Raw genomic sequence first — 23,143 nt, 5'->3', positions numbered from 1 at the left:
CCTCTCTGTCCTCTGTGAGAGCCCGACTGATTGGGTGGGAGCCGCCGGCTCGGCCTTTGATACCCTTCGCGGTGTCCACCCTCCCTCTTTGGTCACTAGACCCCTCTCCCCCGGTGCTGCGGCGTGGGCTGGAGGAAGAGCCCTGGACTCGAAGCCCCCGGGAGTGGGTTCAAGTCACACCTTTGCTGTGGGTCAGTTGCATGACCTTGGGCTAGTCACCACCCTCTTTGAGTCTCTGTAACAGGAGGAGGCTGGGTGATCTATGATACCCCATCTCCTCTTCCTCTATTCCCCTTCATCTCTTATTCCCGTCCCTTCTCCTTCTTTTCCCCATCTCCATCTCTTCTTCCCGTCTCCATCCCGTCTCCTACTTCTCTCCAACTCCATCTCCTTCTCCATCCTTTCTTATCCCCATCTGCATCACTTGTCCCTTACCTTCCCATTTTCATCCCTTCTTTCTCTCCCTAACTTCATGCCCTCTCCCCGTCTCTATCCCTTCCTCTTCCCCTCCCCATATCTATCCTTTCTCCTTTTCTCCTTCATCCCTTCTCTTTACTTCTCCTCTCCCCCATCTCCATCCCTTCTCCTTCCCTCTCTATTCTTTCTCCTTCCCCTCCCTATCTCCATCCCTTCTTCTTCTCCTCCCCATGTGTATCCTTTCTCCTTTTCTCCTTCATCCCTTCTCCTTTACCTCTCCTCTTCCCCATCTCCACATATTGTCCTGTCCCTCCCCGTCTCATCCCTTATATTTTTCCTCCCCATCCCCATGCTTTCTCCTTCCTTTTCTCATCTCTACCTCCCCATCTCCATCTCTTGTTCTTTCCCTCATGTCCATCCTTTCTTCCCCTCACTATCTCCATTCCTTCTTCTTCTCCTCCCTCCTCCATCCTTTCTCCTTCCCTTTCCCATCTCCACTCTTCTTCCTCCCTATTTCTATCCCTTTCCCATCTCCACTCTTCTTCCTCCCTATTTCTATCCCTTTCCCATCTCCATCCCTTGTCCTTTCCCCATCTCCATCCCTTCTCTTCCCCTCTCCATCTCCATTCCTTCTTTCCCTTCCCATCTCTATTCCTCTTTCCCCACTCCATCTCTATCCCTTTCCCATCTCCATCTCTTTTCCTTTTCCTTTCCCTATTTCCATGCTCTCTTCTCCTTTCATCTCCATCCCTTCTCCTTCCTGCCTTCTCCATTCTCAAATCCTTTCTTCACTTTTTCTATCCTCCCTGAAATCCAGGTTTCCCACCTCTTACTCATCTGCAGCCCCCACATATATTTCTTCTGCTTTTCCCTTTTTTTCCTTCTTCAATGCCCTGAGCACTGTTCCTTCATCCTTTTTTCCTCCCTTTCTTCTTAGATCCTTTTTTGTCTTCTCACCCCCTTTCTGGTTTCTCTCTGTCTTCCCTTATGAAGCTTCTTTTTCTTCCATGCTCCCCTCTATTCAACCTGTGAGCTCACCCATACTGCATAGCATCACTGCCAGCCCTTCCTGCCACCTTCCTCTTCCTCCTCCTCTTTTATCTGCCTTCTGACTCCCCATCAAAGACCCAGCATGGAGTGCTTGGGTGTCTGAGTGCTCTCCCCTCCCCTGTGCAGTTTCTCTCTCTGTGAGGCTGGTGGCCTGGCTGCTTAACCACTTCCTCCTCCTGCAGCTGCTGCAAGTACATCCCTCTCAAGTCAATGCCAGGCCAGGCCAGATAGGACATCCCCCAAGGACTCAGACACTCTCCTTTCCCCACTTCATACTTCTCCAAAGAGCCCCAAGCAGAGTTACACTCTGGCCAGAGACCCAGGATATGCTCTAGGTAGAAACCTTTTAAAATCAGTAACTCTTCTCTTTGTCCCCTGGTCCCCACCCCCACTTCCCTGTCTATGCCTCAGCTTTGTGATTCAGCATTTTGTGGGTTTGGTAACTGTTTGCTCCCCTGCACTGTGAGGATCTGGCCTATGGGGAGGGAAGCAGGGATACATGAACCTCAAATCAGAAAGAGCTCTTGGGGAACAAGTAGATAGTAATCCAGAGTCCTATAGGGAAACTCTGGTCCCCAGCTGGGCTTCTACATACCCCTCCTTTCAGCTTTCTGCCTTTCTCTTGAACTCTAACCAAGGGGAGATGACATAAGTAATAGCTGTTAGGGAAATGGCCTATTAGCATTTATGGAAATTAATACATCAGAGAAGCTAGTTCAGACCACAGCCAGCCTACCAGAGTTCAAGCCCCTCTCCAGAACTTTGCTTGTTTCTCTGGAATTCCAAGTGAAACATGTAATCCTTTGCTCTAGTCAATTAATTTAAATATAGCAGCAAAAGCATTGCCATCCCCTCCTTAGCCCTGCAGCATTGCAGATCTGATGACTGGCCTTTGAAAAGTTCCTTTTAAACTTCTTGCTCTAAACTCTTGCTCTTTTTGCTTTGCCAAGATAATAATAAGACTAAAAATCTTCACTGGGAAAGAACCCTGGGAGAAACACGTTTCTAAGGCTTTTTCAGACTTTTACATTTGTGAAACTAGAAAAGGGGAAATGGACTTTTTGTTTCTTTTGCCTCTCCCAGCTCCAGATGAATGAACCTATGTAAGCACCCTCCCTCCTTCCCTTACTATTCCTTGTACAATATTGTCCAAGACTGGGGTTTCCAAGAGAAGAATTTCAAACTCCATCTGGAGCCATAAACCTATAGATGGGCTATTTTATCTTATATCTACAATTTACAATGAGGATACCAAGTTCCAAAAGAAGAAAACACCTTGCATTGTTTCAGATTGACAGATTGGCAACTCTGCAGGTTGGCAGAGGCTGAATTCAAACTCAGATCCTCAGCCCCAAAACTGTTTTGTTTTCTTTTTTTGTAACAAAGCTGACTGCACATGTTTTATATTTTTAAGAGAAGATCATAGGCAATTTAAGATGCTCATTCCATCTACCCCATGTCTTAGAGGATGAGGTCGGACAACAGTACTTGCTTCTTATCATCTATCCTGATGAGGGGACCTTTTTTTGACTCCCCTTTCTAAGCCATCTCCATTCAACTAGTTGGGAATGCAACACAAAGATGTAGGAAGTATCTGAAGGCCCTGTGGTTCGTATGGAAAACCAATCTTGAATTATGGCTCAAGGTATATTGACAAGTGTAAAATCCCCTCCCCCTTTGGCCCCAGCACTTTTCTGATGATCCAATTGTAAAAAGACCAAGCACCTAGAATTAAAGGCATGGAACCCCACCATGAAAAAACTCTTTCTACTGCTTCACAGTGATTCAATCCCTTGACTCTGTTTCATGACAGGAACCATCTTAGCTCTGTCTAAAAAGCAAGCTTGACCACCAGGTTCAGAAACAGGGGGAAACAGGAGAAAAAGATGGTGCTGGAACCTGTTAAGGACCATAGCTTTCTTCTGCTTGCTTTTTCTGGTTCAATGAATAGCATATAGGAAGGTTCAAGTCTGGGTTTACTGACTATATGTCTGGGGGTCAGCCACTTAGCCTCAGTTTATCTATCTGTAAAATAGATGGCTTCTAGAGGCCCTTCCAGCTTGAGAGCTCAGGTGTTTGAACACTTTTAAAGCAATAACAAACTTTTCCTTTCTCAATATCATCCTTGCCAAGATATGTTCTTTACAGAATATCTACTTTTTTGTCAACTAGTAATGAGTTAATGAGTTCCTACTATGTTCAAGGCAATAAGAGAAGACGAGGGTGTAAAGGAAAGAGCAGATTTAGAATCAAAGAACTGGGGTTCCTGTCTTGTATTACCACTTACTATTTAGGTGATCTTTAACCTCTCTGGGTTTCAGTGTACCCATCTGTAAACTGAGGGTATTGGCCCACAAGGCCCACAAAGTTCCTTCTAGGTTATATCCCTTGATCTCTTAACTCATGACTTATTGCCATACAGTAGCTCTAGTTGCTGCCTAGCAGATGACTGTGGACCTGAAAGACTTTTTAGAAGAAAAGTCCATCTGTTAGGAAGGGGAGGGCAACAGAGTCAGATTTTTGTTATGGCAACTTCTAGCATGCCTCTGGAGGGAGGAAGCCAGCATGCCTCCATGCTGCCCTGTTTGTTGGTCCATGTGTCATAGCGACTGCCCAAGACAGGTTTTATGTCTTTGATTTGGTTAACTAGGTAGGCAAGGACATGGCTTGGGTAGTTACCAGAGATATTCCACTGCTAGGAGCAGTAGCAAGGGCTTTTTAGCCTTTCAGCTCTCCAGGCAACCTAACAAAAACCTCAGCAACCTTCAACTGCTCTTTACTTTCTTCACTCAGTAAGCATTTATTTAGCACCTACTCTTTTTCCAGATCCAGAGGATGTATTTATTCAGTACCTACTCTGTGCCAAGCCCAGGGGTGCATTGATTTAGCACCTGCCCTATGCCAGGTTCAGAGGGTACATTTATTTAATACCTGCTCTGTGCCAAACCCAAGAGATAGTCATTTAATGCCCAATCTGTTCCATGCTCAAGAGATGTAAAGCCAAAAGTGAACAGTCTCTGCCCTGAGGAAGCTTCCATTCTATTGTAACAAAAGCACATGCACACAAATGAATTGATACAAAATACATACAAATTAATAGTCATTCCTAAGGAGCTACATTAGCATCTGGGAGAATCAATAAACCAAGAAACATTTTACCCTTTGCCCCCTCTGCTTGTTATTGGATCTACAATCATAAAACAAGATAGTTCCTTCCCTCAAGGAGATTATATACTGTTGGAGGATGCAGCAAGCAAATTGGCAATATTTACAAATAAATGCATGCTAGTTTTGGATGGAGAAGGTGTGAACAACAAGTGGGATTGGAATAAGCCTCATGTAATAGGTGACCAACCAACCCTGGGAAAAGTCAAGGGACAAGAGTCCTTTATTAAATGCCTACTATCTAGTAGTTCTATAGTAGGTGCTGAGAGGACTACAAAGCTTCATTGAGAATCCCTGTCTTCATGGAGTTCCCAGTCCAGGGAGGAGGGGCGGGGGTTGGGAAGACATGAGATATTAAAAGCACTTGGAGTTTAGGATATAATGAACTGAACTGAGCATGGATTGATCCTACCATTTATTCTGATTGTAAACACTTATGCTAAAGGGGAGTGCCCCCAATTGGCTTTTTGTCAATGTTCCTATCAATCATTTTTCTTTTATCTCTTCTTTTTTACTCCCAAAATTATTGTAACCTCCTCCATAAAATGTTTGATTTTCTATTTGTATACTCCCTAGTGAAAAAATCCTAAATGTATAGACTACATATGTAGAATGATTCATTGGGGAGACCTGACATATTAATCTCCTGAAAAACCAAGAGTGGGGAAATTTAACATGCTGGTTTCCCAAAGAATCAGAGGGGGGATGTGTGTGAAGTAATTATTTAGGGGACCTTGATCACGAGGACAGAATCTAAGCTCTAGGGTCAGCAGGAAAGCCAACAATTGAGGTGGATGACAATGAGGCAGAGCAAATGTCCCCTGGAAGGCCCTAGCAAAGGAGAAAGGTTATCCCATAGGCATACATGTGAAAATGAGTGGGCTGGGAAAGGTTTGAAAAACCCAGGAAGGAAGCATGCTTCCTGGACTTCCACAATAGAGATAGGACAACTGAGCTACTGCTTTGGTAGTTATAAGGCCTTAGTCAGCCAAATGGAGAATCGATTCTATTCAGGTTAATCTTTCCTTAAGGAAAATATATCTGTATCTCTTCTCTCTCTCATCTCTCACTCTCTTATTTTATTAATGAACACTTATAACTCTGGCCAAACCCTTTTTCATTCCTAACAGGGGTTAGGATACATCTGAGTTCAAATCCCTCTTTAGATGTGTGACCCTGGACAAATCACTTAATCTCTCCACCTCAGTTTCCTTCTCTGTAAAATGTAGATAATAATAGCACCACTGCACAGAATTGTTACAACAATCCAATGAGATACCTTATGTAAAGTACTTTGAAAACCTTGTATAAAGTCTAGTTTTTATTATTTATGAAGTGCTAACATTTTTAATGAGAGCAACTGATGGCACGATGGATAGAGTGCATGGCTTAGAGTCAGGAAGATCTGAGTTCAAATGTGACCTCAGATACTTCCTATCTGCATGACCCTGGACAAGTCAGGCATGACTAAAATAAAAATGAACAACATTTTGAAAGGACCTTATCAAACGTCTTCTCATTTGAGCCTCCTCAGGGTGCTATGAGGTAGATCCTGAAGGAACTATTATATCCATTTCACAAAACACTATGCCCACCAAGTATATCAGAGAAGTACAATGCTACGGTCTAAGTGAGCTCCAAGAAGAAAGGCCTTCTAGACCTAGGTCATCCTTGAGTACTAGATGAGATCTCTGGGAATCATATAATCTGGCCCATTTTTCATGTATGTCAATGTCTCTCTTATCACAAAGTGACAAATTTAGAGCCCATAGGGACTCCAGCCTCCAGAGGTGACATGACTCAATGAAAATCATACAGTTAGCCAATAAACATGAATTATTTACCTACCCTGTGCCAAGCACTTTACCAAGTACTGATAGCAAGATAGGATAGCAAGAAAGGCAAAAGATAGTCCCTGCCCTCATGAAGCTCCATGTCTGATGGAGGAAACAACATGCAAATGGCCAGATAGAGACATGCTGGAGGCAGGATAAATAGGAAATAATGAACAGAGGGAAGTTATGGGAATTAAATGGGGTTGGGGAAGGCTTCCTGAAGAAGGTGGAATTTTAGATGGAACCTGAAGGAAGCCAGGGAGGTCAGTAGTCAAAGACAAGGAAGAAGAGTATTCTAGGCAAGGAGGATAGCCAGAGGAAATGCCCAGGGCCCAGAGATGAGAAAGAGCCAGGAGGAGCCAGCATTACTGGACTAAAGAATATATACCATGCTGGAGAATAAGATATGAGCAGGTGAGAAGCAAGGGAAGTGAGGGAAAGGGCAAACAGAACATTTTATATTTGATCCTGAAGGAGTTTCTTCATTTCCTCAAACTTTTCAGGCTTAGAGGCACCACTCCCTCTGATAAACATGAGTTCAGTATTTTATTCTCTGCTGAGTAAGCAAGAAATCCTTCCTTCTAGAAACATAAAAAAACAGAATTTGGCGCTAACCGAACTTTAGAGATAATCTAGTCATCACATTACTGATTACCAAATGTAATGTGGGGGAAGGGTTAATTTATAAAAAGGTTGAAGTGGATTATATTTAAAATAGAGTTGCCAGAAATGTATTTTATTCCAAAGAGTATTATTTATAATTTATTTACAAAATATAGAAAGCGTGAAGTAAGAAAATCAAAGAGAGGATAGGGTAAGATGTCTAGCCTAAGCACTAAGTAATTTACTCCCAGCCCCTGGCTCAACCTGAGCAGGGAGAGTTAGTCCTTAGCTGGCCTCGGCAAAGCCAAGGACTTGGGGATACAGAGAGACTCTCTCAAGAGGATAGGTCTCTCCTGTGGCTAGTTTCTTCAGAAATCCATGCTGGAGTCAGCTTTTTCACTCACCAGGTGTCAGTCCAAAGGAAGAGATTTAAAAACAGCCTCAACAGGAACAGGGTCTCATGTCCAATCAGCAGATTTTTCACCAGCTTCCACTCCAAAGAATGAAGAACATTGTAAAAATTAAATTTAGTTTCTAATAATAAAAGTACTATATTTTATGAGGTTTATTAAGGATTATTAGAATTGAGAATACAAAGTAGAAAACCACATGCCCATGGATGATTAGCCAATTCAGAATCCCAGCGCTTAGCATACTCACTACATCTTGCAATCTCCAAGTATAGGAAGAGGGCTCTTGGGAGTCAGAGAGTCCATTAAATACTAATTGTGATCTTGCCCAGGTGGAGACTCAGGTGAGATTATAGGGAATTCTGGGAAGTACCAAGGACTTCTGGGGATTGAAGTCTGGAGTTCAAATCTCCATTTTTACAACATCCAGTAGAACTCCTTCAGGAAGTTGTAACTCGCTTTTAAAGACTTTTTTTGCATCACTTCCTGTGCCTTCCCCTAATTTTACATGGACAAATCATACTCTAAAGCTTTGCGTAGGACTGCCTAGGAGGCAATTAGTCGATCCTGATTCATCACCCACTATCATACACATGGGTCACAGACCTCCCACTAAATGATTAAGTGGCATGTTTACACTTTTGGTGATTAGATCTAAAAATGGGCAGATCTCCACACTCAAGTGGTTTAAGTCAGGTGTTTACAATTTTGGTGATTAAAATCTAAAAATAGGCAAGGGTTACAATTGAATCTTCACAATCAGGGGAGAGTTAATTAATTTCATTTTCACAATCAGGGAAGAGTTAAACTTAATCTTCACACAAACCAAGGCCCAGAGAGACTCCAGACCCACTATTCTCTCTTCCATGCTTCATTTATATCTGAATCAATTAGCTCCAGAGTTATTGTATTATTATTTGTTATGTTTCTGGCTCATATCAAAAAAAAATGCAGATACCAAGTTGGCTTGACCTCAGCTCAGAGTCACAGAAATTTAATATCGGGAGGAACTTAGGTACCATTCTTGTCCAGCCCACACCCTGCAAAGAATGCTTCTATGATATACCAGATGAGTGATCATCCAGAGTCTGTAGAAACCTTCCAATTACAGAGAAATATCATCTCCAGAGGTAGCCTCTTTCTACACTGGCCAACTGGAATTGATTCTTCATTAAGTAACTATTTTATACTCATGCTAGGTGCAAAAGAGACACCTTCACCTTATAAAGATTATATTCCTTTATTGGTATAAAGAAAATATCGTCATGAAATTACAAAGTATATTAAAAATATTTATAAAGTTACAAGCAAATCCAAGTTTATATGGGGAGAAGGGTACTACTGAATAAATGGAGAAAATCTAGGAAGCTTCATATAAGAAGTGGTACTTGAAACACACTTTACAGGAAACTAGCAGGATTTTAGGAGGCAGAGTTAAGCACAAAGTACATTCCATGCACGAACATCTTAGTCATTATTATCCCCCCTCTAATTCAGCTAGGTGCCACAGTGCTGGGCCTAGAGTCAGGAAGACTCATCTTTGTGAGTTCAAAGCAGGCCCCAGACACTAGGTGTGTGAGCCATGGTGAGTCACTTCACCCTGTAGGCCTTAGTTTCCTCATCTGGAAAATGAGAAGGAAATGGCAAACCATACCTATATCTTTGCCAAGAAATCTCCAAATTAGGTCATGAAAAGGCAGATATGACTGAATAATAAAAACCATTATGATTCCAGTTTACCTCAGTTTCCTCATCTGTCAAATGAGCTAGAGAAAGAATGGCAAACTATTCCAGTATCTTTGCCAAGAAAATCTGAAATGGGGCCACAAAGAGTTGTACACAACTGAAAAATGATTAAATAACAACCCAACCCTGATTCAGGGCTAAGAGAGGGGAGAGAAGGGAGTGTCAGTGAGAGATAACTATCAAAGAAAAACTGGCAAGATTTGGTAAGACCTCTCAGAAGGGAGAACCCACATCCTCTCAGGGCAGCCCATTACACTTTCAAGTAGCTCTTATTATGAGGAAGTTGGGGGGGGGCAGCGGGGTTCTGTATATCAAATCTAAATGGGCTCCTACAGCTCCCACCCATTGCTCCTGACTCTGCCCTTTGGGGCCAAGCACAAGAAGTCTAATCTGTGCTCCCTTGAGTGTTCTTCAAGATACCTGAAGACTGCTCCCATCTTCTTTTCTCCAAACTAAACATCCCCAGTTTTCTGACCTTCACATAGCATGAGGTCCAGACCCTTCTCCAAGCTGATTGCCCTCTCTCACAGCCTCCTTTAGTGAATGCTATTTGCAGTGGCACCAGCATAAGACTTTGCCCAAGAGGATCTGACAGCACCATTCAGGAGCCCTGGGACTTATTAGGGAGCATGGTTTGCCCTTCAGGCAAAGAAGGCAGCAGCCACATTAATTCTACATTTCCTGGCTTTGTCCAGGATTCATGATGCTTTAATTCATCATGCCCAAAAAAGGCACTTTTTCAAATTATCAAAAGGGAGGAGGACCCAAGGCAATGACACATTTATACAAGAAGTGAAAAACACTCAGTGCCAGGAAACTTTCATCTCCATTCTGTGGTTCCCCTTTGCAGATTTAAGAGGTTGGGGTAAAAGGGCAGACTGGAGCAGTTCTTTTAGTTTAAGAACCCCCTAGAAAGTCTGTTTGTCCAGGCTCTCCTTCACTCTTTGAATATTCATCTTCTTCACTTCCACCTCCTAGAATCTTGAACTCTCCTCTAGGCTCAACTCAGAAACAACTTCCTTTGCAAAATGAAGCAGTTCTTGAAACTATCTGTGTATTCATCTACTTGTTAATGCTTTCCTCCTGGAAAGTTAAATCTATAATTTGCATGTGTGTATATATATATATATTATAGAGATATAAATATAGGTATTGATAGAGAAAAATAGACACTCATACATTTATCATATTTATTATCTTTTTTCAATTCCTTACCTTTTGTCTTAAAATCAGTATTGTGTAGTGGCTCCAAGGCAGAAGAGTGGTAAGGGCTAGGCAATGAGGGTTAAGTGACTTGCCCAAGATCACACAGCTAGGCAGTGTCTGAGACCAGATGTGATTCCATGATCTCCTGTCCCCAGACCTGGTTCTCTATCCACGGAGCCACCTACCTGACCTTTGTATTTATTATTTATGTTTTACCCAGTAGAATACAAGCTGCCTGAGGGCCATGATTTTATTTTACTTTTGAAACATTTAACATAATATCTTGCACATAATAAACTTTAATTGCCTGCTAATTTAACTGAATTTAATGCTACTCTGTCTGCTTTATCTTTGGCATCATGTTACAACAGTGGGGCTATCTGTTGAAGAAGAATGGATTCCTGAAAAAATCTGAGATATGCTATATTGTTCTGTATTACAGGATTCATGGAATGTCCCACCATTTCCTGATCCCATGAGATACTGTGTATTGATTCCAAGGCAGAAAAGCAGTAAAGGCTAGGCAATGACAGTTAAGTGATTTGCCCAGGGTCACACAACTAGGAAGTATCTAAGGGAAGATTTGAACCCAGGACCTCCTGTCTCTAGACCTGGCTCTCAATTCACTGAGCCACCTATTTTGTTCCTATACCCCCTCCTTCAATCATCATTATCCCATTATCTTTTTCTAACAACTTAGTGAATTGACAAATTGCCAAGAAACAAGTAATTTTTATGGCCTTGACCTCTTTCCCTCATATTCTTTCTCTCTCCCCGTCTCTGTCTCTGTCTCTCTCTCTTTCTCTCCTTCCCTCTCTCTCTGTCACTCATTCTGTCTCTATCTTCCTGTCTCTCTTGAAATTATTTTTCATATACTTTGATTTATTGACTCATTTTCTTTGATGAAATTATCTTTAGTTTATATGATTGGTTCTTTGACCCTTGTCTTCTTTAGTATTAAATTATTTCATTTCATTAAAGTAAATCCTTTCCTCAAAGTGGCAGTGGCAGCTAGTTAATGCTGGATCTGGAATCAGGAAGGTCTGAGTTAAAATCCAACCTCAGAAATTCACTAACTGGGGGAACTTGGGCAAGTTGCTTAGTCTCTGCCTCAGTTTTCTCATTTCTAGAAGCTGAGATTGAACTAACACCTCCCTCCCACAGTTGTATGACAATCAAATGAAACTATATTTGTAAAGTGCTTAGCGAAGTGTCTGCCACATAGTAGGTAAACTACCTAAATACTTTTTCACTCCCTCCCTGCTGCTTCCCAGAAGACAGTGATGATTTCTTTGTTTTGTATTTGCTTCTCTTTCTAACAGATGCATGCTGGCATATCCCTAGTAAACAAGAGCTCCTTAAGGACAAGGGTTGGGGCATTTTTGTCTTTGGATGTCCACTGCCTTGTCTAGTGCCTGGCACAGAGTAGGCACCTTTTAAGTAGTAAGCAAAAATGGATTGAATAAGACCAGATCATACCCTAAATTCAAAGGGGGTGGGAGAAACCTGAAAATCTCACTTCTAATGTGCTATGAATGTGTATAAAAAAGTGCCTTCTTTTCCATCTCCTACACCTATCCACTCTGCCATGGACTCTCTAAGCCCTGCACCATTGGCACATAAAAATAGGAGGGAGGGGGTAATCAGTTAACTGGCCCACTAATTATCATTGGGCATGGGTTTGTTTCAAGCTCATACTCAGGTTGACTTCAAAGGCAAACCTGCTTTATCACACCAAACTCTCCTAGTGATCAAAAATGCTAACCCTATTACTTCTACTACTACTACCACTGTGACTACTACCATTAGTACTAACTGACCTCAGTAAAGGACTTTAAGATTTACAAATCAGTTTACCTTGGAGTTTCATGACAACTGCTAGGAGGTAGATAGTACAGGTCTGATTATACCTATGTTTACAGATTAGAAAGCTGAAGCTCACAGATAAGGAAACTTGCTTATGAATGGTCACTCAGCTAGTAAGAATTTGAAGTGAGATTTGAACCCAGATCTTCCAGATTCCAGGTCTCTGTCCATCATGCCATACTCCTTCACAGCTAGAAAATTGAAAGGCCATACCCCATGTAATTCAAGCAAATTGCAGGATTGCATGTAACGTTAAAGGGAAAACTTGTTTAACCTTTTCCTTCTGTCTTAGAATGAATGTGAAGTATTGGTTCTAATGCAGAAAAACAGTAAGGGCTGGTCAAGTGGGGTTAAGTGACTTGCCCAGAGTCACCCAGCTAGGAAGTGCCTTAGGCCACATTTGAACTCAGAACCTTCTGTCTCTAGGCTTAGTTCTCTATCTATTGGGTCACTTATGTCCTCTATATTTCATGGACATAGTAGTATAATCGTCTGTAGCCAACCAGCTAGGTCAGAGCAGTGGCCTACAGAGGCCACAATTAAGCATTTTACCAGCATGTAAGTGGGTTTTCTTCATTCTAATATGGCCACAACAGACCAGATTCCTCACCGCCACCTCCCTTCCCCCCAACTCTGGCTAGTTGTCTTACAAAGGGAACCAGAGTGTGGAGAGATGTGTCATTCCACAACCACTGCTGGAGAAATGGAAAGCATGTAGCAGAATATCACTTAGCTGCCCTTGAACTTAAAGTCACGTGACCCAAATGAATTACATCTGCAGGTCCTGAAATAACTAGCAGATCTGATGGCTCCCTGCAACATCTGAAAGATCAGGGCAAACAGGAGAGATGCCAAAGAAATGAAGAAGGTCAAATGTTACTTGGATTTTCTGAAAATGGGAAATAATAGCATCTTCAATGAACCATCAGCCAATGAACTTGACTTTGATTCCTGGGAAAATTCTAGAACATATTACTAAAAGGTAGTTAGTAAATATCTCCAAAAAGGAAGCTGTGATTATGAAAAGCCAACCTGCTGTCTGCAAAAGCAGATCACACCAGGCTAAGCCAACTTCCTTTTTGGACAGAATTACCCAATTGGTGGGTCAGGGGAATGCTGTAGACAGAATTCACCAAATTTGGGCAAAGCATTTGATGTCCTATCTCACGTGTTCCTATGGAAAAGCTGGAGAGAAGCAGGCTGGACAATTAGATGTACGGTTAGATGGCGTTAGCACTGATAGAATGAACAAACTCAAAGAATAGTCTTTAATGGTGGGTGAACTTGGTCCTCCTCCATTTGGCATGGTTATCAATGACTTGGATAAATTGCATGATACAAAGCTGGGAAGCAGGGCAAACAGAAAGGACAGCAGGTGTGAGTGGGCCTCACTGGCCTCTAAGCCAACCCTAAATCAATGATTTGATGATCCTGTGTATCTCAGTGTAGCCCAAGATTGCATATTAGCTGTTTTGGCTGTCATTTCCCCCAAACCTTCCCCTCTTACTAACTTCCCAATTACTGTTGAAGTTGCCACTCTTCTCCCAGTTATTCAAGCTCACAGTCTTGATGAGTTTCTAAAACAGGGCTTATTAGCAAAATCTAGAGGGGAGTGGTTAGTTCCTCAGTAGTCCTAACTGTAAAATGGTAATAATGGTGCCTACACTACTTGCTTCATAAGGGTGATGTGAGAAAAGTGCTTGAGAAGCATTAAAGTTCCATAGACCTATAAGTATCATCATTTTATATAGAGAATAGCACATTTTAGTGGCAAATTAACTTGTAGGGTCCTTTGGGGAGCTCTAAGGATTATCAGAGGAGTGGGGCCTAGTGGGGTGGGATCTGCTACTAATTAACCCAATGACCTTAAGCAAGCAACTTTCTTCTCTGGGCATATTTGCTGGTGAGGGGAATTAGAATTAATAATTTATGAATGCTTTTAGCTCTGAAATTCCCTCACTCATGTTGTAGTGGCAAATATGTAACTTCATCTCAAAGAAGAATCTTTCTCCTGGGGCAAAGCACCAAGAGAATCCAGCTGTGGGGTTTCAAACAGCCAACTTTCTCCAGTCCGGCAAACTTGTGTTAGGCACTTGCGATGAGAAGGCACAGGGCACAGCATTAGGGAGCCAAAGACAAAACCAAAAATGATCCCTGCCCTCAAGAAGCTTATATTCAATTTCAAAGGCCCAGCATGTACCATTTCAGTCAGGAACCAAGCATTTATTCAGCACCTACTGTGTACCAAGCAATGTGTCAAACACTGATGATACAATGTAAGAGACGAACAAGAAGAAACATCACCAAAGAAGGCATTGGCCCAGTGGAAAGAGCACTGGGTTTGTAGCCAGAAGATTCAGACCTGAGTACTCCTTATGTGACCTTGTATAAGTAACCTCACCTCCTGGGGCCTCAGTTTCCTAATTTATAAAGAGAGGAAATTGGAGCAGACGGTTTAAATCCCTCCAAATTCTAGGTTTGTGAGCTAATGAGTTAGTTATCTTTATAACTTCTCTGGGCCAGATGGCCCTTGAGGTCCCTTCTAGTTCTGAGTCCATGATCTATGATTCTATGATGTTTCTGTGCCTCAGGCTAGATGACCTCTGAGGTCCTTTCCAGTCTATGATCCTGTAACCTCTCTAGACCTCGGTTTCCACCCCTGTAAAACCAATAGTGCAGATGAAACAGCCTCTGAAGTCCCTTCCAACTTTATAAACTAGGGGAATCCAGAAAGACTTCCCATAGGAGACAGCCTATAAACTTGGGGAGACTCGACTCTGAATGTCAATAAAGAAAAAAAGAAGCAATGGCTTGCATGAAGGAGGACACAATTCTTTTCTCTCCTTCCCTCCATGTGTGCCATATGTGCCATGTGAGGCTCCCAGGCATCTGTAAGAGGTTATTCATCCTGAAGTTGACATTGCTGCAAAAACCTGAGCTGGCCTGCTCCATCCCTCCTTCACGATGAATGCATTATCTATTTCGATCCCCTTACACAGGGAACTTGGCAGGCTTTTCTGTCATTCGAGTTTATTCAAACCTTGATCACCACATGCTGCTGGAGAGAGAACAATACAGGGGAGGTTAAGGCAGACAGGATAAGATTTCAGAATGAGGTGAATCAGAGTCTTGCTTTCTTAAATACCCAGGACTTAAAGAAGCTTTCTGAGAGCATCGACCTTCCCATTATTTTCTAAATATAGGAAAGCTCTGGAAATAGAGGGAAGGGCTGGTAAATCCATTCACAGATAGTCATTGATCTTTTGCTATGTGCAAGGAAGCCAGGAAAGAAGAAAGCCAAGAAAGAAAGGGAAGGGAAGAGGGACAAAAAGAGGAAGGGAGGGAGGAGGGAAGAAGGGACTAGTAAAAAGAAAAAGGAAGGAAGGAGAGGGAGAAAGATAGAAAAGAAGGGAGAAAAGAAGGAAATAGAGGAGGAAGAGAGGAATAAAAAGAGGAAGAGCTTAAGTGATTTTCCATCATCATGTAATTAGTAAGTGTTTGAGATAGGATTTGAACTGGACTTCCCAGTTTTAGGCGGAACACTGCATCCACTGTGCCACCTATCTACAAATCACTCTGCTAGACACTGTAGGGGAATGCAGAGATGAATGAGATACTATCCCTGCCCTGAAGGAGGTCACAGTCTGGTAGGAAAGCTAAAAGATAGAAAGCTAGCTATTCATCTCAATTCACCAAGCATTTATTAAGCACTTAGTTTTTAGGAGATGAATAAAATAGTTGTACAGTATTGTACAGTAGTCCAATAGTTGTAATATAATATTCACACAAGACGAAAGTAATTGGGGGGAAAGAAGAATCACTAATTAACATGGGAATTAAAAAAAACTCTTGTAAAATGGTCCTTATGTTGAGCTTTAAATGAAGCTGGGGATTCTCAGAGGCTGAGCTAAGAACAGAAAGTCTTCTGAGTATGAAGGACACAGCCTGTGCAAAAAGATGGAGGCAGGAAATGAATTGATGCATCTGAAGGCACATCTAGTGCTCCAGTCAGGCCACAAAGTATTCTGAGTGTGTGAGAGGGAGTAAAGTGAGATCACTCCTGAAAGGCAGGTTTGAGCTAGATTATAAAGGACTTTATATACCAGAGAATTTGCATATTTGTTCCTAAAGGAAGCCATTTACTCACCTCTGCATGAACTTACATGTTTACGTAACTCCCTCAGGAGATGGAATGTAAGCTTCTTGAGGGTGACACTATTATTTCAGTCTGTTTCTCCAGTGCCTAGCACAGGCAATGACACATAGTAGATGCTTACATAAGTGTTTATTTATTGACTGGTTGATTGGGAAACCAGTCAGTTGGGAAAGAGAGAAAAAGTGTAGGAACTCTAAAGAGTTAGTAAAGATGAGGGAAATAACTTAATTTTTGCTCAGCCAAGGTTTAGCAAGAAGCCCCTTTTTTATTTCCAGTCTCATTAAATTCTCCTAAAGCATACTGTATTTTTCTCTCCTAGTGAGCACATACCCTGCCGTGTGTATGAATGAATGTATTTGAATCTTTCTCTGCTGATTTAGTACCTCAGAGTGCCTGTATTTCAGCCTCAGGGATCATTCTCCAGCACTGTATAAAAAGGTGTGAAGAGAATGTAGGCAGCCCCAAGGACATGCACTGGATTTTTTAATGCATCTCTAATACAAGTTTTTTTTTTTTATGCTTTCACTTACCTTCAAAATAGGACACGAGGGAAAAATCCTATTAATTGAGGATAGCAGTTAGGTTTAATCATGGTTTTACTATAACTCTTTGAAATACATAAAACCATATTATACCAGAGTTAGGAGCAATTTTGAACTCAAAAAATCTAATTACACTTCACTGCATCTAAGTGGTGGATGTGTTCCCTCTATCAGTTCAGATTATAATCCATCCATGCCTTCTTTTGTCCATGTTCTTTTGTAGAATTTCCTCAGAAGATCCTTTTCTAGGATATTTATGAGGCACCCAGACTATCCATCACTCTCTCATTGTTCAGTCGTGTCAGACTCTTCATGACCCCATTTGGGGTTTTCTTGACAAAGACACTAGAGTGGTTTGCCATTTCCTTCTCCAACTCATTTGACATGAGGAAATTCAGGCAAATATGATTAAATGTCTTGCCCAGAGTCACATAGCTGGTATGTGTCTGGTGCCAGATTTCAACTCAAGATGAGTCTACCTGAATCCAGGTCCAGCACTCCATCAGTTACCTAGCTGCCATTAATCTCATCCATTTCATTTTCCAATGACATCTTTGATGCCACTTGAGTGTAAGTCAACTTTGGAAATATGTTATCATTTGTGTCTGTATATTGCCCTTTGAGTAACCTGTAACTAGAATGCCCCAGAGACTGGGTTTCAAGGTTCACAGCCTAGAACATGTTTATTATTAAGCAGATGGGTCTTTGGCCTTTGCTTGGGATGGTTCAGAGCAATGCAGTTTCCATATTTAATCTACCTCAATATCTTCCTCCCAGTAAATTAGAAGCCTAATTTCTTATTCATCTGTAATGCCTATCCCAATTATATGTAATAATTAACTAAAGGATCCAAATGGATATGTTTTGATGATTGGAATTTTTCATCCACTCAGTTTTTCCTATATGGATTGTCAATATTTTGGATAATCATAGACCAAATATATTAAAGAAGAAATTCCATGAAGAACAAAATACATTTATGAAGCTCCCAACTTTGAAACACTAATTCAAGTGAAAAAGAAAGACTTCTGAAATAGGAAGGCACCAGCAAAGTTCACACAGACTGTTAACTGTTAATCATTTTGCAGTGTGTAAAACTTTACTGACTAATGAAGACATCTTAAGGAAGAGAGCTTGAAAGTACCTCAGACCATCTTGGGAAACCCTCTAATTTTGCAAATGAGTAAATTGAGGCCCAGAAAAATGATATGATGTGTCTAACACCACATAAGCCACACAGCATCAGAGGTGAAATTTGAACCCAGTTCCTCTGAACCTGTTCTTGATGGTCCTGTCTACTGGTATTCCTAATTATCCATTTTCAGGAGTCCTATCTCATGGTATATGTATTCCCTTTTCTCTTTCCCCTGTCCTCTCCCCACCCCCTCACAGTGGTTCTCATCCTCCAGAGTGTATTGTCTTTTTTCTTCTCAGTGAGAAGGGAAGTATTTTTAGTACCCAAGCAGAGAATGTATCAAAATATCAGGGACAGGAGGTTTGTGGGCATCTTCTGTCCTCTCCCCCTTGATAGTGTTGCCACCTTTTAATGGTCCTGCATGTGGCCTAATCTCTTTGATCAGTAATGAGAGATGAAAATCTTTAAATAAAATTTTGAAATATAATCTCTCCCCAGTGACCCTGAAGCTCATTTAGTTTTCATGGGGACTCTGGATATTTATGTTTCACTTTTCTTGCCCTTTTAAACACTGTAGGACACAGCAAACCCATGAGGAAGCAGGCTCTCTACCTTCTAATAGGGGTGAAGGTCACAGGATGCAGAAAACATACATTTTCAGATATGGCCTCTGTGGATTCATTTTCCCTGACAATGCTTATTTCTCATGACAGAGAGGTACTATCAATAGTGTTACCAAAAAAGATGGTCATTAAATCATTTTTTAATGTGCAGAAGAAATCAGAAGGAAACAGGCAAATAGGACAGAAAGCTTTGAAAGTAATGTGTTGAATTTACCATATGCTTTTTAAGAAATCAAGCTATATTGAATAGATTCATACATTCACATATAATCCTGTTTCCCTTCTCCATTCCTTTGATGCAGAAATATTTATTTTTCAGAATAAAAATAATTTTAAATATAAATATATTTTAAAATTGGAGGTTGCCCAGAGAAAAGCTGATATCGTATGATAAAAGACCTGAATGGCACCCTTGAACAAGCTGACTTTTTTTTCTCATGGATCTTGGGGTTAAACAAATTTGGTTAAAGACATGGGTCAGCTCTAATGACTCTGTGTAAAATCTTATTTCTCAGCATCTATGAAAATAGAAGAGGCCTAAAGCCTTGGCCCTTGGCCAGATGGAACAGTAGTGCCTTCTAAAAAGGAAACCAGTTGACCTGTGAAGATAGAGAGCATTTAAAACAATTTCCTGGCTTAAATTTTAACATAAGTTCATTTTGCAAGGGAACAGGTTACATGGGGAAAGGATAGAGTAGAATTCCTTAGAGAGTGGCTCACAATCTCCCTCAACCTCCTCTTGAACTTAGTTCAATTTAATTCATTTTAATAGACATTCAAGTGCTACTATGTGCCAGCAGTACTAAGGCTACAAAGATGGGAGCCAAATCTGTCACTGCCTTCAAGGAGTCTGCCCTTTACTAGGTAGAGCAGAACCTCCCTTGTCCTCTCAGCGTATCAGTCAAGTTCTGGTCACATTTACCTTCCTATGCAGTGCTGTACATAACAGTAAGATTCATCCTCTTCCTTTAAGTCCTTTGGCCTTTGACCTTCCCACAAAACCTTCCAATGAAAAAGATGGGACTTAATGAAATTTGAAGCCCAACATAGAATGATTGGTTCAGATCCTAAAGAAATCTCAGAAATCAGTCCCTCATTTTACAGATGAGAAAACAAGACTTAAGGAGGTAAAGGGGCTTCACCAAAGGACACCCTGCTAGTAAGTGAGAAAGGCAGGATTTTAGCCTAGTCTTCTATTCTCCATCTGGGGAGCCCACTAGTTTCTCCAATAGAATACATCTAAAATTGAATTCATCATCTTCTTTTTTGAACCCTGCCCTTCTTCTAACTTCTGTATTTCTGTTAATGGCACCACTATCCACCCAGAACCCTTCTCTCTTTGAGTCAATTCAATGCAAAGACTTAAGAGGCAGTAGGAAAGGGTACAGGGTTGAGTCAAAGGCCCCAAGTTCAAAGCCCTTGGTAACCTTGGACAAGCCACATTTCTTCCTTAGGCATTAGTTTCTTTTGCTACAAAATGAGGAAGTGGAACTCAACAACCTCCAAGATGCCTTTCAGCTGTTATTCCTTCTCTCTCAAAACATATATCTAGGGACCTATTAGATTCTATTCTTGATCTCCATAGGATTCCTCAAATCCAGCTCCACATTCTATTCAAACTCTGGCCTTTGCAGTTCAGGCTCTGCAGTTTGGCACACATGCCAAAAAGAGCATGCAGAGCCCTCTCTGTAGGCATACCTGCAGCTAATTGCCAGTTACTAGAAATCCAGAGGGACTCAAGGTGGAGCTATTTCCCTCCCCATATCCACGCACCTGAGGACATTCCTCACTTCCCCTGCCCCTCTGCCTAGCAGCACAATGGGAGTGTTCCTCTCTCCCCTGTCTGAGGTAAGGTGCTGGGCTGAGGGGGAGGGGGGACTCACATGCTATGAGAGGGTACAGCACAGACCACAGCCTGTTAAGTCTGTAGTGAAGGTGATTCCTGTGGTGGGACTGGAGAGGAGCTAGGTTTGAGAAGAGCATAGCTTAAAGTGTGGCACACAGCTGGAGAGGAATGGAGCACTGGGGCCAATCACCTCCCCATCTCAATGCATGCTTCTCATCACCCATCCCTCTGCCCAACAACCCAATGGAAGCATGTCCTCCTCCTTCTGGGGTAAGGTGTGGGGGACATGGCACTCGGTCTGGGTGGGTGGGATGGGGGCAGGCCTGGCACTCCATCTCTAAAAAGTTCACCATCACTGCCCTAGGAAGTATTGGTGCTGAAGACCTGAACTGAGCACCAGTGCCAACATAATCTGAGGACTCCAATTTCCAGGTAGTATAAAGAGGGCTGATAGAAGACAGTGTGAGTATAGACACCTGACCCCCTTTAAAAATATGCTCCACAAAAATATACAAAGAAACATTCAGCATATATAGAAAGTGTTGCTGTCAGGATCCTTGCCCGTAATAAGAATTGTAATAACAACATTTATATAGCACTTAAAGTTTGCAGAGAACTTTACAAATATTATTTCATTTGATCCTTATGATAATCTTGGGAGGTTGATACTACTATTATCCCATTGGACAGAAAAAGAAAAAAGAAGTAAAGTGACTTGTCTTGTGTCACACAGCTTGTCTGAATCAGGATTTGAACTCAAGACTTCATGATTCCAGGACCATTTGCTAGATAGCTTCCTGGTCAGTAACCTCCAGGTCAATGACAACAGATTGCTTCTTGATACTGGTTTATGTTTCCCCAAAAGTGTGGGTGGTGGCATTGTGGGGGGGAATTGTTAATACATTTAGCCAATCCAGGTTCCTGGCCATTCTCCATCACTAAGGGCTACTGTGTGCTTTAAATCATTAACACCATGCAATCTAATCAGGCCCTTGGGTCCCCAGGCCAAAGTGAATAAATAATGCCTAAGACTAGTGAATATCATTGTAGTCCAGGAAAAAGGTGGTCTAACCTAGAGGAGCTGTGATGTGAATGGGGAGAAGGGGAAAGATACAAGTGGCAGTGGTACAATTCACAAGACTTGAAACCTGACTGAATGATGGAGTGAGGAATAGTTAAGCATCCTAGATGACTCTCAGGTCTTGAACCTGGATGACCAGGAGAAAAGCTGTGCCTTCATCAGAAATATGAAAGTTCAAAAGCAGATACTCATCAGTGGCAAAACAAATGACCATGTTAGCCACAGACTCATGATTTATTATTATTATTATTATTGTCATCATAGTTCTCAAGTCTCTTTCAAAGTTCTTTTTCTCCCTAATGTTATCATATGATTTTTCCTCCTATTTCTGCTCAGTTCAGTCTGCATTGGTTCACAAAGGTTCTTTTCAGTTTCCTCTGAAATTCTCTCACCACATCTCATGGCTCAATAATATTCCATCATGTTTACCTACCATAATTTGTTTAGCTATTCTTGGAGGATAACACCCCCTCCCCACCTCCTGAGTTTCCAATTTGGGGCTACCAGGAAAAGAGCTGCCACAAATCTCTTTGTACATATATATTCCTTTCCTCTTTTTTGATCTCTTTAGGGTATTGTATTGGGATAGCTGAGTTAGAGGGCATGCACAGTTTTGTTCAAATTGCTTTCCAGGGCTAGGCCACACAGCCCCACCAACAATCTACAAATATATTTTCCCAGAAACCTTCCAATATTTATCATTTTTGTCTTTTTTCATCTTTGCCAGTCTAAAATATGTGAAGTGGGACATCAAGATTACCTTAATTTGCATTAGTAGACTTAAAGCATTTTCAGTACGGTTATTGATAGCTCAGATTTCTTCCTTGGAAAACCACTTATCCATATTGTTTGATCATTTATCTACTGGGGAGTGGCTTTTAGTCTTATAAATTGAATCAATCCCTTCTATGTCTTAGTTATGAGATCTTTGAGTTCATCTCCTCTCTGAAGGTAGGTAAGAGGAATGACTCCTCTTAGGTCCTCTGATCTCATGGTTTATTCTCCTCACCATCAAGGTCCACAAGTCTTTCAAAGTTGTTTTTCTCTCTAGTGTTATCATATACATTTTTCTCCTGTTTCTGCTCTCTTAATTCTGCATCAGTTCACAGAAGTCTTGAAACTTGATGCAAAGATTTTTTTTCCAAGGTGCCTTTTTAAATTCTCTGTTTAATTCTTTGATATAAGGGATGGGGATATACTTTGGAAAATGTAAAAACAAGAGAGCCATCAAAATTTTAAGCATTGACAAAAAGGAAATAGGGGGATTCATGAGAGAAGTGAGTTTGAAGGGAATGATCATAAGTTCTCTTTTGGATATGATGAGTTGTGGACACTCGTGAGATACTCAAGCTAAAAAGTTTGGTAGGCAATTGGAAATGCGACACTGTGACTCTAGAGACTCGGGAGTTGTCTGTATCGAGGTGATAAACATTTAATAATTTTAATGAATACATCTAATTAA

At 41.4% G+C, this 23,143-nt stretch overlaps 1 protein-coding gene across 4 annotated transcripts in view; it reads left to right on the top strand.

Annotated features, from left to right (window-relative positions):
* The window catches only part of KCNAB2 (potassium voltage-gated channel subfamily A regulatory beta subunit 2), a 193,722-nt gene that overhangs the window by 238 nt on the left and 170,341 nt on the right, over window positions 1-23,143 (top strand). The gene's annotated exons all lie outside the window — the stretch shown is intronic.

Source organism: Monodelphis domestica, chromosome 4 (assembly GCF_027887165.1).
Source record: "Monodelphis domestica isolate mMonDom1 chromosome 4, mMonDom1.pri, whole genome shotgun sequence".
Classification (NCBI taxonomy): domain Eukaryota; kingdom Metazoa; phylum Chordata; class Mammalia; order Didelphimorphia; family Didelphidae; genus Monodelphis; species Monodelphis domestica.
The sequence above is the reverse complement of the archived record's forward strand: the minus strand, read 5'-3'. Positions and strand labels throughout refer to the sequence as shown.